The 13,108-nt window shown below is 42.0% G+C and overlaps 1 long non-coding RNA gene across 1 annotated transcript in view; it reads right to left on the reverse strand.

The window, feature by feature from the left end:
- Nucleotides 1–2,217: 2,217 nt before the first annotated feature.
- The window catches only part of LOC139827229 (uncharacterized), a 227,958-nt gene continuing 217,067 nt past the window's right edge, over nucleotides 2,218–13,108 (reverse strand). The window contains exon 2 of the long non-coding RNA XR_011737641.1: nucleotides 2,218–7,342. This is a non-coding gene — a long non-coding RNA (uncharacterized lncRNA). The remainder of the gene's footprint in view (nucleotides 7,343–13,108) is intronic.

Here is a 13,108-nt window from a genome sequence, read left to right on the forward strand (position 1 = left end):
CCACATGCTGGTACCCATGGCATTTCAGGATGAATTTTCATCCACCTAAGAGCAAAACATTCCAATTGCAGTTTGCAAAGTGGCTTCCAATGGCTTTATTGATCTTAAGGCCTAGTCTTTAAGTCACAGTAGGATAATGCAACATTTGCATATCATGTGATTGCATTATAATGCTGTGATTGCAGGGGGACTGTATCTGTTTAGAGTATGGTATAGGAATGAGGCCGAAGGCATAAATTAATAAAACCTGAATTTATCTCTAATGATGTTCTGATCAAAAGGCCTCAGACAGTAGAGGAAAAAGGTTCATAGAGTGCACCAGTCTGTCCATATCATACGAGTTACCAGCCACTTCTGATCACATGAGAGAAGTGCAGGAAAAGAGTCAGGGCCTCGTTTATTAATTAGTGCTAAAAACTTATGAATTAATTATTTTATTTTTTCTCTTTTCAAGCACAGGAATTTTTTAACTGCAGAAACTGACTTGAATCTCATTATCAGTGACTGCCTGACCTCCAGCCTTTCCCCACTGATTTCCCTGCTGTTTCTGTTAACCCAAACTCCAGTCACTGGGTTCTCTGATACCTTCCAAGCCCTTTCCCAGTGCTCAACTGAAGGACCTGAAAAGACCTCCTGAGGCAGGACTGCTCTTTTCCGTGACCAGCATGCAAACAAACATCCCATGTTGTCTCCTGGCAACCTAACCATCCTTTGTAGAGCCCTCAGATATTAAATTGCTCTTTCATGTCCAACCACCAATGTTACACCCCCCATCTTCTCCTTAAAACGATGAGAACCCAACATGTTATTTGTGATGAGGATGAAGGGTGAGAGGACTTGGTGAGCTGCTTTGTTTCTCTGCCCAGGTGCCAAACAGCCCCAGTCCTTCCAGTTGGAGAGCACAGTTGCTTGTGATGTTCTGGTTAGTCTCCTGTTGTTTCTGCAGTGTGGGACTGGATCAATGACAGAGCTTTCTGCCAGATTAATGAAACAGGCTATGTAGAAACGCTAGTGTTCTGGGGAGTCTGTTTATCTGTGGTTAGTCTCAGGTTGAAATGTGATATATTAGTTTTGGATACTTTTTCCAATATATGTTTTTTAATCCATAAAACATTTCATCTAATCTGTGGGACACATTATTATGCTAAAGTTGTGCATATGTACATTAGAACAACGGGCATCACTTCAAAGTCCTTAAGGGCCTAAAGGCCAACTATAAGTAGGTAGGAAATAGTTTAAACATAATTTTTTAATCCACTGGGCTCTGTGACCCTATTTGTTAGCTGCATTGTTATCTCCACCGGCCCAAGGAGTGATTTACATCCAATAACACAGAGAAAACGAGAGGGGAGAGGAGAGATGTGTTGGAGGTGGCAGGGTACTTTGACTTCTGGGGGATTTCAGCTGCAAGTGTAAGAATACAAAACAATTTCCTAAGATCATCAAAAATACCTGGAGGTTTTAATTTGACTTGTAGGGAAAGAGCATTCTTTGAGTTGAGAACTTTGAAGCCCTTCCTCTGTTAACGGAAAGCATTTTGCCATTCTTTACATGCTATGTTCTTTCCATGGATTTTATTTCTTGTTTTCTGTTTTTGTCTACTTCTCTGCCATCTTCATTCATGACCAGTTTCTAAGACATTCAGGACTGTATCTTATTATATAATGAATGCAAATCTACAGAAAGTGTCTAACTTCTGGCTATGTATACATACAAAAATAGTTAAAAAAATACATCTATATTAATTACAGATGGTGCCTCAGGGCTCAAGTGCTGGCTCTTTATGGAAAAAAGGAATAATTTAGGAGGCTAAATTTGTGTTAAACAAATGAGATATATGTCTCTAAATTGAGCTCTTGGGGACTGTTTCAGGGTAAGAGCATGCAGTGCTGATAAAACTTGCTAATTACTGGCTAGTAATGTCATTACAGCTATGAAATATGAAAGATCAGAATCCAGTGCATCTTAACTAGCTGAAAAAGAGTGAATCCAGTATAATATTGATTTGATCTGAAGGTGTTTTTGCTTGTGGCTGAGGTATTGCTGTGAAAAGCTAAATGGCTGACATTATTTCAAGGTGGTGATATCTGGCTCTCAGAATAGCAGGGGCATGTTGCCAAAGTGCTAATAAGGGATTTTCAGAAAACATACCATTTAGTCAATGGTTGGTGTGCCCACAGCCTTCTGGTCCAAAGCTCAGACTCCTGATATTTCAGCTAATGGAATAATCAACACAGCAGTACAAGACTTTATTACCCTTTTGAGCATAGAAAGTGCACACTGACAGTAGTTTGTTAGATTCATCATTTATGTATAACAGCATATTTGACAAGCTTATAGATGAGATAACAGTGCTTAGCAGGAAGCTTGCATTTTTTCTTGATGGTAGAAAAGGTTGTGGTTAGAATCAGAGTTTGAGAAAGCACGTGGTCTAAAAGGCAGAATTTAAATAGATAAGTTTTGTGTTTAAATATGAAATTCTTCCAGTTCTTCCCAGTGTCTCATTTAAAAATCCCCTGATACTTAAAATTTTTGTCATTGTACTTATTTTCCTAGTAGTGAAGACTGGGGATAAAAGAAGAAACACTGAATGCCTTCCAGTAGAAGAGGTGGAAATCATAGTCCAGGGATTTTCAGGTCTTCTAAAGACCTCTGGGCTGGTCCTCATCCTTTGCAGACCTTCTGGACAGGCCTCATAATTTAGCAGTCGCCATACACAAACCACTCTAGGGCACAACTCTGAACACCACAGGCAGCCCAAGTACTGCCTTTAACAGCAACTGGACAAACCTGTGTGCCGTTGTTTCTTGTACCCCAGGTATGGGGATTGTACCTGTCCAGGTATTGTTCAGAATAATAGAGTGTTTGAGGTTAGAAGACACCTCTGGTGGTCATCCTGTCCAGTTCACCTGCTCAGGCAGGGTCACCAAGATGGTCCAGACGGCTTTTGAATGTCTCCAAGGATGGAGACTCCACAGCCTCCTGGGGCAACCTGTGCCAGCACTTGATCACCCTCACAGTGAAAAAGTGTTTCCTGATGTTCCAAGGGAACATCCTGTGTTTCAGTGTGTGCCCCTTGCCCTGCCCCTGGGCACCACTGAAAAGTGCCTGGCTCTGTCATCTTTGCACCCTCCATTCAGGTATTTATATACAAAAATGAGATCCTCCTGAGCCTTCTCTTCTCCAGGCTTCACAGTCCCAGGTCATCTCTTCTTTTTTTAAATAATGTTTTGGAAAATGCAGATCTCTAGCTTAGCACTAAGATCTGAAAATAGCTGCATTATGAATCCTATTAAAAGTCTTGGCATCACCTTGCTTGGATAGTTTGGAGCATGTGGATAAATATTGTTTAAGGGAAGTCTGCCTTTTGAGGCTTGAGCTGGCTCTGTGTGCAGTAACAACTCCAGAACCAAGCATGCTTGGTTCATTATCTTAGGCTGGACTGATTACGCTGGGTGCTATGCTACCCAAATACAGCTGTATCCAATTGGGTGCGGGCTGGCAATCAGAACAGGACGTGGTCTCACACCATGTGTGCTGCTTGGCTTAGGCCACGTGGCATAGATGTGTCTTCAGTTGGGATGACCAGATATTGCCAGAAGAGATTATTCCCACGTCCCAACAGTAGTTCAGGATGCTATTTCCATGTTTCATGGCATCTTTTTCTTTCTCTCCTATTCTCTAGACACGGTTCTTGGAAACTGCTTGCCATGGGGGCAGGATGGGGTGGAGGGGAAGGTGGTCTATGCTGGGTGACACAACCTGGCACAGCAGGTTTACCTGCCTGCCATGTGGTCCTGTGCTGCAGTTGTGACCTTGCTTTGGTCCCAAGCAGTGTTTTAAGCAATGAAATTCATTTTCCTGTGGTCTATATAAAAGCATATATGCTAGTTTTAAGCAATAACTAGATCTTGGAAGACTTTCCAAGGAAAGTAGAAGTCATTATGCCTGTTTGATGGATGAGGAGATCGAAGTATAGCACCTAGCTTAAAGGGGATGAGATACTATGCCTCAAGGAGCTACCATCTGCAGCTGGACTGTAGCAGAAGTGCGTGTCCTTGGCCCCAGGACTTAGGTAACTTGGCCAAGATTTGTGGTAGACAGGTACAGAAACGAGTTCTCCCTTGTCTTATTAAAATGCTGCATAGGGCCTGCCACAGAATTTGGGACATTATGGCAGATCTGCACACGGGTGGCTTGGTGCCCCTGGCCTGCAGTGGAAATGCTCTTGAGGTTCTTGCTAAGCACTGAGCAGAAACAGGCAATGATGGATGTCTATTGAATGTTCATGGGCAATAATTCCAATGCCTTATTTCATAAAATAAAAGACTTTTTTTTTCTTGGTGGTGAATTCAAGCTTGGAGATGCTACACAGGCACTCCCAGTGACTATTTTCAGCGTATGGCGGTGTGGAATTAAGGTTGAGCTGTGAGGGTGGCAGATGCTTTAATTGCATATTTTGTGTATTATTTACCTTTTTCCTGAGTTTTTTTTAGTTGTTCTGTGCAATACCACAACGCTGACTCAGGTCTCCATTGGCAAGGTTTGCAGGCATCAAAGTATAATTACATGTTTGAATTTATTTCTATAATTAAAGAGCCTAGAGGAAATTAATAACAAAATCCATGCCAATGTAATTGTGATGGTTGTATATTATTTTTTCTGGTAGTGAGCCAAAACAACAAATACAAGAGTGTTTCACTCTATTAAATGTGCAAATAGCATTTGGTTCATTACCTGTGCACAGAGTTCCGTTCATGGTTTGTTGATACTCAAGTGCTTCCTCTCCATGCCCAAGGATCATAAAAAGACCTGGCTGGTTTAATACATAGTGTATAGCAATCCAAGCTGCAGCAGCTCCAAGCTAATGTACATTGAGTTCCTGCAACAGGAAATGTAGCCTAATTCTGACAAAGATTTTGAGAGCAGGCAGGTCCATAGACTGTGTCTGTCTAGTGTAATCATAAAAACAATGTTTGTACCTCTGCATTTTTCTAAGTGGAAATTTAGGTCTGCTTCCAGAGTAAATATGGCCTGTCCTGTTTTGTTTCAGTTTTGCGATCTGTTTTCAAACTAGTTTCTTGCAGGTGAGAAAAGCCTGTTGGATGCTGGTCTTGCTGCCATGGAGAGAAACCTGCTTTTTTTGTAGCTGGCTGGCAACTCTTGTGACGCACATTTGCTTATCGAGGGCATAATTACACAAAAAGTCTGACACTGGGATTTTTAAAAAGTGAAGCATGACTAAAGATTATTGTTCTGAGCTATAATTAAGCACTCATTTTATTGCAGCAGGTCTTGAAGGGAACCTGATAGTTATTATTAACTGTAAGTGTGAATACATACAGTGTGACAAACAACTGCAGATTTTCTATCCTTGCTAATACAACATAAAGCTGAGTCCTTCCTCTATTTGCTTCCCTCCTAGGCTTTTCCTGATTCCTGGATACAATTGCATATTTCATCATGTGTTGTTCTTGTTTACCCTTCATATAAGATCTTGGTTTCTGATACCTCTTTTGGGCTGTTCCGTTTAACTAGAGGAGAATCAAAACTACTGGGGATGCTCATTTTGCAAAGGCCATGGGATCCATCCCATTTGGAGGCTTTATTTTTGACGTGTGACCTCTACAGCCACAGCAACATCAATGTGTGGTATCTAATTCACCATTCAGGGCTTGCTCAGTGCTGTACTTTCTTGTGTAAAGCCCACAGGTACTCTCAGACTATACTTCTGCTGCTAAATGAATGAGCTTGAATGCTGCTCTCTCATTCTCCTGAGTCGTTCCCTCGTGTGCTGCTGGTTTGTGTGAGTGTCTGGATGTGGTGGGGTGGTGGCACACGAGGGACTGTTCTCACCAGACCGACCCGGGTTTGGATCTCTTCACAGGTGTCCTTTGGGGCCACTGGGTCCTATAGTAGATCAGACAGGCCAGCCTGTGCTGTTTGACCTCAGGATCAGACACCTGTTTGTGGCCCTGTTCCATCTGACCCTGTAGATGTAGCCTTGAAGGCTGACCACCGTTGTGCTGTTGGACATGCTATGGCTCTATAAAACAGGAATTCCTCATTAGTAGTATTTTGTAATGTTATCCTGGAACAGAGGTGAGAATCTGGCTCCTGTTGCCTCTGTGGGAGGGTGAAATTTTCTTGCTTGCCACCATAAGACTCTTTTGATTCCTTGAGGACCAGATCATTGCATCAGCATTGAGCTGGCCAGAAGAGAAACTGAATTTTATCCTTAATGACAGTAATTAAATGATTTTTTTTCCCCTCAAACTAGCAGATATTTCTCTCATTTACAAATTGTGGACTGTACAAAACTATCACCTGCAGAGCCTAGCAGTCTCTTGTGCCTTAGACATATATATGTACACTTGTATGAGGGGCTTAAACACTCGCCCTTCTCAAATGCTTCCTTATTAGTGTTCATGGTAAAACTCCGTCTATAGGTTAGCATCCTGCTTTGATGAAGTGAATTTAAATTCAAGACAAAATTCTGAAAATGTAAGCATTGCTAGTGCAAGATGAAAAGTAAATCTGATGTATGGCACTGCTTCAGTTTTCTATATTAGTCCTAGTGAGAGTTCTTCGATCTTGATTTGCAGGTGTGCAGTCTGTTATCACAACAGACTAAAATCTTCTGTTTTAATCTAATTTTATTGACTGTATTTGAAGTATGGTTTTAAAGTTGATGGCAAAAACTTCAGAACAAAATGCCTTTAGGGAACTGGAAAATAAAGTTAGATTTGCACTGAAAATTTCTCATGTCCATGAGCAGCTTTTCAAGAAGAGAATAATTTTTCCATTTTCTCAGTATTCCCAAAAGAAATACTGACAGAGATCAACCAGCACTCACAGGCTAAACTCCAGTCTCTCTAGAGGAAGCTTGTGTGTATCAGGAGGTAAATTATAAATGTCCATTTCCATGCAAAACCGATTTCCCTGATAATCCCTGCCCCTTCCTTTTCTGGGGCCGTTTTGTACAACATCTGCCAGTGGTGTCAGATTCTGTGGTAGGTTTATGGTGTCTGTGTGCAGCTATCTGTAGACTTTAACATTCAAACAAAGCCAAAGTGTGTCCACCATGATTTAGCTTTTTGTTTGTGGTTTGTTTTTTGTTGTTTGGTTGGTTGGTTTTTTGTTGTTGTTTTTTTCCTGTGTTTGTTGTTGTTGTTGTTGTTGTTGGTTTCGGGCTTTTTTTTCTTATTTGTTTGTTTTTCTTGCCTTTTCTTTTTCAGAAGGCAAAAGAGCACTGGAGCTTGATTAAAGTCAACAAGAGGGTTTTTATTTTGGTCAGGTGGAACACAACCTCGAAGTAGTGTTTTTGTGCAGACCAGGGCTCCTGAAAAGAAACAAAAAAAAAGGTAGAATTGATCTTATGGCATTGTCTTTTGTTTTTTTTTTCTTTTTTCCCTATCCTGACCATCTTGATTTTGATAGATCCAAGCATATACAGCCTTTAAGTATTTCTCTTTCAGTTTTAGTGTCTTGGTGGGTGCTGCCTTCTCTTCCATCTTGAAAGGCACCTGCCTCTCAGGAGTCTGTTGGATTAGGCAGCCATGGTGGAAGGTGTCACTGGCTGTAGCTCTTGTCTCCCTTCTGCTGGAGGTCTTCATCACAGCAACAGCAGCAAACAAGTGCCTCCTTCTCAGCTCCTGCAGCTTTGAGGCTCCATAGCACAGCCCAGTAAAATAGCCTTGTGAACCTGGGGTAGCTGAAAAAATTGTTGCACTATTGCTCTTGTTGCCTCTTTTTCTCCTGGTGTTAATCTCCAGCAAAACAGAAGAGCTGGAGGTGATAAATGTTGCTTGTCTGCTGGAGCCCACATGATGGCTCTGAGCTGTGTTGGGGTGGGATTCAGGCTTAATTGAAACTGTCAGGACTTTACCTCATAAATTCAGCGGGGTCAGTGTTTTGAGCCTGATGCCTATGGAGTGTTAGATGGATACCTGCTGCCAAAGTCATGGACTGAGGACTAACTTTCACTTCAGACCATAAAAAACAGGCACTTATTAAGGTTCCGGTGAAGTTAAAGCAAGATAATTGCCTCTCAAAACATTAAGTCTACCCAGCAAGCTCGGTAGTTTTTGTGTACCAAACAAGTGAATTTGGCAGCATACTAAGCTTGTACACATCACCTTGACCTGTGTAGGGTTTTTTAAAATGTTTTCTTTCACATTTGTGAGCACATAAATAGATTTTTGGGGGGATGTGGTAGTGGTGACAGAGCAAAGGTGAATTTGCAGTATTCTGACTGAAGACTTGCCGTTGAGCCAACAGATGTATTAATTGTTTATGATTCTCTTGACTGTAAGGAGCTAAGAGAAAACAATTCAGAAATTAGCAATTTTATCAATTCTTTACAAAGTGGTGTCCTAACAAAGAAAACATCTAATTCTAGGCAAATGAGGTCCAAAGGAAGTGGAAGACTGTCAACAGCACTTGGCAAGTTTGTTCTGAAAGGCTAAGTCCACGTTAAAACCAGTTTCTTTTTGGTTTAAATTACATATAAGAGGGAAGGAGAAGCAATAGCATGTATCTTCTTGTAGATTATGACTGTATGTCTACATCTGTATTATGACATTAATTTGGAAAGATGTTATAATGCAAGCCATCAGCACTTCATCTAAACCATTTAAGTATGTGGAAACAGGCTACAGTTTTCACCGTATAGAAGCAATCGGGGCATCTATATATTCAAATGTGGATCCCAAAGCGGAATCCTGACTTTATTTACTTGAGTTTCTGGCTCTTGCACTTTTGGAACTGTGATCAATGCAAGTGAGAGTTGGGCTCTGTTTGCAGTAGAGCTGAGTCAGCAGTTGCTCTACGGCAGATGGGACTTGGCTTCTCCATGTCTACTTGGAGCAGAGTGTGAAATGTCCTGTTAGGTGTTAAGCTTGGCACATTAAAACAGAACAAACCCTAAGTGACTCCTCTAAATGTTCACGTATGCCTTTTTCCATGCAGCTTATTGCTGACTGAGAAATGGTCCTATTCATCAAAAATGATTTATGGTATTGCAGACATGCATACAGAGCAGGAACTCTGCAAACTGCCCATACAGGGACCTGAAGTAATTGGCAATGTTTGGGCTGTCCTAAAACTTGGTGGGGCCCTGAGTAGTGACTGTGGGCATGAACAGATGACTCTAGATTCTGTGCTCAAGGAGAATGGGCATTTTGGAGTCCTTTGCACCTACATACAGGCTCTCCTACGTGAGTATTGCATCTTCAGAATGGCACTGGCAGAAACGTTTTCTGCATCCAGTGTTTTGCCTGACTGCACTTGTACTGCATTGTACTGTTTCTTGTATCTCTAATATTGAGGATCTAGATCCAGCTGAGCTGCTGTCAGCCCTGCCATGACTAGAGGAGGCCTTTGGGGGTCTTCTCAAAATCCAGACAAGGATCTTTCTCATGGGGTATTGTGTGAATTGGGGTTTCTGCCTAAATGCCAAACCCGAAAACACAGCTGTGTGTGTGTTGGGGTGAGGTGGGTGTGTGTTATGAGTATGTTGGCAAAAATTTTTATGAGTCACACTGTTTAACCTTTTCTGACTCAGTTAGCTTTTCATCTTTGTTGTGGTTTAACCCTGGAAGGCAGTGAAGCACCACACAGCTGCTTGTTTGCTTTCTCTGACCCCCAATGGGATGGGGGGAGAAAGGAAGAGTAAAAGCAAGGAAACTTGTACATCAAGATTTAAATCGTTTAATAAGCAAAAGGTAAGTGGAGGAAGAGACAAAGCAAGCAAAAGTCATGCAAAGGCAATCACTCACCACCTCCCACAAGTAGACTGTTGCTCAGCCAGTTCGTGACCAAAAGATAGCTAATCCCCCTAAAATCCCCTCCCCTCCCTTTTTATTGCTGAGTGTGATGTTATATGGTACAGAATATCTCTTCGATCAGTTTGGGTTACCTGTCTGGTCATGTCCCCTCCTAACCTCTTGCAACGCCCCCAAACTATTCACTGAGCGGGGGCAGAGTGAGAAACAGAGGCCCCCAATGCTGTGCAAGCGCTTTCAGCCACAGCTAAAACGTGTTATCAACCTTGTTTTGGTCACTAATCTAAAACACAGCACCATACAAAGTGCTATGAAGAAAATTCACTCTGTCCCAGCCAGATCTGATACAGTGTTATAAAACCGATGGGATTGATCACCTTTTTTCTAATGAGGAATAAGAAAATCTTCACCATCAGATGTAGTCCTGCAACTGGATCATTAATAATGTGTTGTGACTTGAAGCTAGAATAATATTTTTTAAATGATTGCCCCAATTCAAATGAGCTTTTGGTACATCATGATTTCTAGCTAATGAGCACATGGCTAGCACACTAGCTGGAGTGCTGCTGTTGCTTAGCCATTAAATTATATTATGAATACTATTTTGTTACCACAGAAACAACAGAAGCACTGAGTTACAGTCTTTAAGGACTTAAAATACAACACCTGTTTGTGGGTTTTTTGAAAGTATTAGTAATCAATCATTCTGGCAGGACTACCAGCAGGATTATGTTGTACTACTGCAATGTCCGCCAACCTGCCCACCTTGCTACGTGGGTTCTGATTTGGACAAGGGTCTAAAGTGTTTAGCCTGACACATCTCTCCTCAAGTATGATGAGTGCTGCATTACCAACAAACAGAAATCCCCATCTTGTGGTGATCTGGAGAAGGACAAATACTGACTGAAGCAACATTAACATTGTTTGTGTATGCAAATAAGATTTACGTGGATAAAATGATCTTGCACTCAGATTGCAGGGGTAGTATCTAAAGGGTTGGAGTAACTTTTCCAGCTGTCCAAATTAATCTCCTAACAAAAAAATCAGAGATGTTTTGACTTGTCATTTGGAAACAATTAGTAGCACTGTGGAAGTAATGTGCATGTGATTTTATTTTTTCTGCTTCAGCAGTTTCTTTTGTTTCACTGAGCTATGTTCAAAAATAAAATGTACCAAATGTTTAGTGTCAATGACTCAAAGAAAACACTCACTCTCTTCAAAAGAACGCCCAAGCAGCAAATGATGCTTAATTGCATTGCTCTTTTTGTTGCCCTCGGGACTGTTAGCCGCTGGGATATGTACAGAGGTTGCCAGGAAAGGACAGGTTAGTGCTGCTGGATGGGTACAGCACACAGTATGCTGCCAGCCTCTGTTACAGAGGTGTCATAGGAAAAAGAAACAAAGAAAGTGTAAGATTTATTTCCCTGCCCCCCACCAAAGTCCTTCATTTTCTCTGTATGGTGATAACTTCTCAGTAGGGGGTGGATTTATTAATGTCACTTCCCTAGAGCCCTGTAGATAAATAATATCTGCCAGTAGAAACAAGGCATAATTAAAAAAAAAATACTTCCTTTACTCTTTGAAGTTCCTGAAGGAGCTCCTGAAGAAGCACCTCTCCCCACTTTCCCTGTCCTTGCACCCAAGCTGTGGCCTTTTCTATCTCTTATTTCCATTGAGTGGCAACTGTGCTTAGCTCAGGACCAGAGTCAAACTTGATCTCCACTTATTCACACACACACAGAATCACAGAATGTTAGGGATTGGATGCTCACATTAGTAAGTGTGCCTACAAACACTGTTCAGATCACAGGGAGTGAGATGTGGTGTAGAGAAACTGCTGGTTTCTGGACCAAGGTGGCTTTGGAAGTTCTCTAGGAAACAGTGAGGTGAGCCTGTTCTGCTTCTGCAGTGTGGCACTGGGCGTCACAGATGGAGAGCAACATGGTGTTACCCAGCTGTCTGACAACGTACCCCATTTCTCACTGCTGTGGCAGCTCACCAGAGTGTTTTGGGAATGCAGGGTTAAGATTTTGATCCCAAATATTACTTATAAACACTCGAGCGCTTTTCAAACCTGGAAACTGTTTTCTATCAGGGGGCTTGAGAAACAGAATCTCCTTTTTCTGTTTGAATGGAAACTGAAACCTCTAGACTGCATAGTTATAAATAAATCTGGAAAACATAGTATAGGTGTCTTTGGCATCTGCTTCAGTTTAAGGCAGCTGCAAGCAGAATCTCTGAGAGATGTGAATGAGAAAAGGAGGCTGAGGGGAGACCTTATTGCTGTCTGCAACTATCTGAAAGGAGGTTGTAGCATGGAGGGTGTTGGTCTCTTCTCCCAAGTAGCAAGTGATGGGACGAGAGGAAATGGCCTCAAGTTGCACCAGGGGATGTTTATATAGGATATTAGGGTAAAACTTCTTCAATGAAAGAGCTGTGAAGCATTGGAACAGGCTGCCCAGGGAAGTGGTTGAGTCACCATTCCTGGACGTGTTTAAAAGATGAGGTTCTTAGGCACACAGTTTAGAGGTGGACTTGGCAATGCTAGGTTGTAGGTAGAACTCAATCTTAAAGCACTTTTCCAATCAAATGATTCTATGAAATTCCTCTGTAGCACCCTGACATCAGGAGTGGCTTGCAGTGGGGAGCTTGCCTCACCAGAGGGTTCCTTCTGCATGTGGATGTGTCTGTTTGCCTGGATGTAGTGCACTTGCCCAAGCAGATGCACCCTAGTTGCTGGATAGGTCCTCCTCCTGCCACCTGCTGTGGCTTTTCTTTCCTGGGAAAGTGCTGGTGATTTCTTGCTCCACCTGGGAGGAGAGGAAATCTTTTGTTACAGCCACATCAGAGAATGATCCTCAGACATAGTGAGCACCTGAGGCTCCTGATCAGCTGGCTCAGGTCCTGACTTCAGCCAAGTCAGGAATAGCTCAGATATTTTCACTGGGGATATTGCAAACAGGTATGTATCCCTATAGACATATACTTCAGAAAGCATTTGTAGATTGACGCTGTCACGGAGGCACCCCGAGGTTACCTTAAGGGACAATAGGGTCCAAAACAACTTTTATTAAACCGGTGAGAAACAGGGTTTTAGCACTCCAAAATTGACTTAAATACAGGTTCGGATATCAGTTGAGGAAAATTATTAAGGGGCAGCAACTAATACAACAGGAGGTCCACAGTATGCATGCACGTGGCTTAAACCAGAACAATGCCGGAGCCGGCCCTGAGTCCAGGATGAATACACACTTGCCTGAACATGGTGTGAGATTATTCTTAAAGAGATATACGTACTCATAGTGAGTACGGAAAGTACACGT

The sequence above is a fragment of the Patagioenas fasciata genome, chromosome 2 (assembly GCF_037038585.1).
Source record: "Patagioenas fasciata isolate bPatFas1 chromosome 2, bPatFas1.hap1, whole genome shotgun sequence".
In the NCBI taxonomy this organism is placed as follows: Eukaryota; Metazoa; Chordata; class Aves; order Columbiformes; family Columbidae; genus Patagioenas; species Patagioenas fasciata.